The sequence below is a fragment of the Apium graveolens genome, chromosome 2 (genome assembly GCF_009905375.1).
Source record: "Apium graveolens cultivar Ventura chromosome 2, ASM990537v1, whole genome shotgun sequence".
Classification (NCBI taxonomy): Eukaryota; Viridiplantae; Streptophyta; class Magnoliopsida; order Apiales; family Apiaceae; genus Apium; species Apium graveolens.
In genome coordinates, this window is record NC_133648.1 from 202,626,693 (window position 1) to 202,631,807 (window position 5,115).

Consider the following 5,115-nt stretch of genomic DNA (forward strand, 5'->3'; position numbering starts at 1 on the left):
CTTGTAACTCTTGAACCCTTGGGTCTTCTGCTTTCTGATTCTTTCCTTGATTGAAACCCAACCTTCATGATATCCTTGTTATTTCATGGAATTACAGATTATCCAATGCTTCAAGATAAATGTTGTTTATGATTCAACTATTGATTTACATTGCTTATCATATTGTGATTCTAGAATTGAATTATTTTTAAATATGGACCAGATTCGTGGTCAGACCAGATTCGTGGTCATAATAGGCCAATGTGTGCCTTGGATCCAGTATATAGAACAAAGCAAGTTGCCTTTCTCGGGGTTAGTGCGTGACTGATCAGCAGCCTAACCTTGGTTTTTTAAAATAAAAGTGAATATCCAATTCTAATTATTGCTTACCAGTAAACGTGATTCCTTATATCATCTCAATTGATCATTGTTAATCTCAGTGACTGTCATTGTGACTTGCTGAGCTAGTTAGCTCACTCTTGTAAATCTATTTATATTCTTTTCCAGTGAAAAAGGAAACTGGTGGTAGCGAGGATCCCTAGACAAGTGTGCGAGCTAGGTATCCAGGTTGAGATGGAATAAGCTAGCAGATGATGTGTGGCTTAGTTTGTGTTGATAGTTTGTAATAAAGTTTACTCTTCCGTTATGAGATAAATAAACTGGGATTTGGAACGTTTGTAATATAAATAAGGTGACGGCTTGTAGGCATACTTTAAACTACATCGATCCGTGGATAATGGTAAGTAGGGTCATTGCATATATATCATTATTATATTCATAAACAGGTTTAAACATGGTGTGTGTGTGTGTCGGACTCCAAACTTCTGACCCGGGTTTGGAGGGCGTTACATCGTATGTTGATATTAATATTGCAACTGCATTATAGAACTGTTTATATAGTTACTTGCTGAGCTTCTTTGCTCATATATTTTGTTAACCATGACAATTAAGAAAGAAGATGGCCAGAATTAGGCGCACCGCTCACCAGAGCGTTCCTGGCGGTCCCTACCGTGTTGTAGGTTTCTAGATGCCAGAACAGGTAGCTGTGTGTATGTGTGTGCAAGCGTATGAGTTGGAAGGATTGTATAAGTTGGATTAGATACAATGGGTTATCTGTCGATTCCATGTCGAAATCAAATAAATTTGGATTTATTATTATTTTGGGTTGTAATATATTTATTCTGGTTGGTAGTTGTAATTTGTCTCATACTTAATCTTGTTTAGATCCTGTTAGTGTTTAGTCAGGGTTTATTATATCCGTTAGTATTATATTAGTTAATGGTGTATGGGTCCTCATTTTCTAACCCCGAGATTGAGGGCGTCACACGAGAAGTGTGTGTTTGTGTGTGTGTGTTTATGTATATATATATATATATATATTTTTTTTCTTTCAAGTCCGGGTCATATTGGTGAAACTAACTTTGTGTTATAATTTTCAAATTAGAGGAAAAATAAAATGAAATAAGTTTCTTCTAATTTTTAATTACTTTCTCTTACAATTCTTTACAACTCTGTGAGAAAAATAATGACTAAACTACCGGCAGACTAAGTCACCATTGCCAGATATACCTACGGGCAGGATTGCATCGTAAAATACCCTCTTACTCCCCATTACTAACATGCCCATACCCCAATATCCTTGTCTTATCTATATAATTTTAAGACAGGCTGCTACAGTGCGCAACCAAGTAATCAACTTTGTCGAGTGAGAAAATATGGGCAAGATATGATTCCACGTATTACAAGCTTTTAGAATTTATAAAATTGGTCCAGAAATAAGGTCACCAAGCCTTACAAATGTGTGGTAAGCGTATAGAATAAATGCACAAAGTATGTTCCAGTTAAGAATAACCGCTTAAAAGTAGTTTGGCATAATTAAGCAGCACCGAAGCAATGTGTATAGCACCACACATAAACCTAATGCGTATCTAGCTGTTGTTGAACTACTTCTGATCGATAAATACACTGCACTTTTGATTGGTTAATACACTGTAAACGTAAGAAATAAAGCATAAGAAAAATGCGTATTCATAACCTCACATTTCTATAATGCGTACTAGGTGGTAATTTTGGGCACCCCTTCGCGCCTACAGTTTTTTCGGGATTTCAGCATAAAAATATAGGTCTTTAGGCGTAAAAATTTATTGTTAAATTTTTAAAGTTGAATCACTCAAACAATAAAATTATTATAAAAAAATTAATAAATTATTATTTTTTAGTGAATTTAGGTTTTAAAGTTGTGCCATAAGATAATATTCAGTATGATATTAATTCCCCATTGTGTGCTTGCGAAACATTCTCTTGATTTTTTGGGTCATGGTAAAAAATATCACGGTTTTTGAAATTGGTGACCTAAATATAAAATTGAGATATACGACCAAATATATCAGCGATATATGTTTTCTCAGATCGGATATTTGAATACATTATCTCAGATTAAATAATTATCCTAATTTTTAATTTTTTTAAAGCTGATATACGCTTTCTGAAACTGGGTATATGAGATACACTTTCTCAGACCGAGTATATGCCCAAATACTCATTCTGAAACCGGGTATTTCAACCAAAATTATTTTTATTTTTGAAAAAAATGTTTTTACACAGAAAATAAGAAAATAAAATGTTTTGTGATATCCAATCAGAGAATGGATATTCCGTTGATAAAAATGGCCAAATATTGAAAAGAAATATTCTTGTCACTTGTTTCATAAAAAGTGTTAATTTTTTTCATTTTTTTTAAAAACAATTCTAATGAAGAATTATAATTTTGGAAAAGTTTTACCGTTATTAAAGTTGGGCCAGTAGTGCAGTACAGGAAATGGGCTGAGCACAGAGGAGTTTGGGCTGAGAAGTTGGGCCGGAGAAGTATATACAGTTTCACTCCAATTAGGGTTCTCTTTCTTTCTTTTATTTTTTTCTTCTTGCGAGTCCTCAGCAGCTCAGCCGACCTTAATTTCAGTCCGGTCATCAACATAACATTATGGTATTCTTTTCATTTGCCCCCTTTTATCCTTTTTATATATATATATATCCCTGTTCATATATATTAACTAAATTTAATATCAAAATGTGAAGAAACAATACATGTTTACATTTAAACTGCCTAACTCTGTCAAATGGTAAATTTGTATCTGAATTTATATTTTTACATTAGCATGTGCTCGGAACTAATATTGAATTTCTTGTTTAGGGTGATTAATAGTTGAATGAATGAGTTTATTAATTTGTATATTAGAATGTGCTTTGAACAAATTTCAATGAATTGATGCTTTTTTGTTACATGTTTGACAGGCTCGTGGTTTGAAGAAGCATTTGAAGCGGCTTAATGCCCCAAAACATTGGATGCTGGACAAGCTTGGTGGAGCATTTGTAAGTCGAAACTTTGTAAAGGATTGATATTTGAAATGTGGTATTTCGGGCTCCAGGTTACTTTTTCTTATATAGTATCTTTTGATCACCAGGCTCCCAAGCCGTCATCTGGGCCACACAAATCGAGGGAGTGCTTGCCCTTGATTCTTATTCTTCGAAACAAGCTCAAGTATGCACTTACATACCGTGAGGTCCAATCCATTCTGATGCAGCGACATGTTCTGGTTGACGGAAAGGTTAGGACTGACAAGACGTATCCTGCTGGTTTTATGGGTAAGCAATAACAACACCGCTAAGTGCTAACTAAATATTAGATATATGCTTTCAAAGTGTGTATCCTAATTCATAGAGTTGTGACCTTTTGAATTGAGCTGTGTACGGAATTAGTAACATTGTTTGGTATCTCCTTATCAGATGTTGTGTCAATCCCGAAAACCAATGAAAATTTTCGTCTTCTTTACGACACCAAAGGAAGATTTCGGCTTCATTCTGTTAGAGATGAAGAATCAAAGGTTGGTCCCATTTTTTAATTATCGCATTAAATACTGTTAAAACAATATTTCAGCTTTACCCTCCTGTTATATCCTGTATTTGTGGATGCTGGCATCAAATAAAAGGAATTAGTTATATATTGCAATCTATGTTACATGGACTTTTATAATTTACCTCGACTAAATGTTTTGTGCACTTGAACAGTAAAAAACGGGGGTGTATATACTACAGTATTTTGAACCAAACGTGTCAATTTTTCAAAAAATTGCAAGTCCGACTCTTGTCATGCTGGACACTTCCAGCTGAGTCGAGTTAATGTAGGCAGCATTACGTAGGACTTGATCATTTATTTGTAACTTTGATGCCCCACCATTATCTGTGAAAAAGATGCAATTATGATTTTTTCAGTGATGCATCTAATCTTAACATGTACATCTATTTTCTTTCAGTTTAAGCTCTGCAAAGTCAGATCTGTGCAATTTGGACAGAAAGGCATCCCATACATAAACACATATGATGGGCGAACAATTTGATATCCTGATCCTCTTATTAAGGCCAATGACACCATCAAGCTGGATTTGGATAACAACAAGATTGCTGACTTTATCAAGTTTGATGTTGGTAATGTTGTCATGGTCACAGGTGGAAGGAACACTGGGCGTGTTGGAATACTTAAAAACAGGGAGAAACATAAGGGAAGTTTTGAGACGGTTCACATCCAGGATAATCTTGGTCACGAGTTTGCCACTAGACTGAGTAATGTGTTTACAATTGGTAAAGGTTCAAAGCCATGGGTATCTCTACCCAAGGGAAAAGGTATCAAACTTACTATTATTGAAGAGGCACGGAAGAGACAAGCAGCCCAGGCTGCAACCACTGCCTAGTGCATTTCATAGAGTGTCCATTAGTGAAGAAGACTGTGGAGAGACATGTTGCCAACCTGATTCCTTGCTTCTTTAGTCTGTGTTTTATCCTGAAACTGAGATTCATCTGGATTTTGCTTTGATTAAATTCTAAATTGTACTGGGCTATGGTACTCGTTATTGCTTTGACAGTTCTTATTTCCTTTTCTATGCACTGCATTTTTGTTTTAGTTCATGGTCTAGTGGACTGCAAAGCTGTTGCAGTTTTACCATTGCTATTTATTGAATTAATGATAGAGCCCTTATTAACCTTGTGCGAATTCGTTTATCTCGTAAGCTGGATTTCCATCTGGCTGTACAGAAGTAATTATGTAGTAACCCTTTTTTTTACAATGAATTATGTAGAGATTAG

The 5,115-nt window shown here is 35.0% G+C and overlaps 1 pseudogene; it reads left to right on the top strand.

Annotated features, from left to right (window-relative positions):
• Positions 1-2,830: 2,830 nt before the first annotated feature.
• Positions 2,831-4,894, top strand: LOC141708070 (small ribosomal subunit protein eS4-like; annotated as a pseudogene).
• The last annotated feature ends 221 nt before the right edge of the window (positions 4,895-5,115 follow it).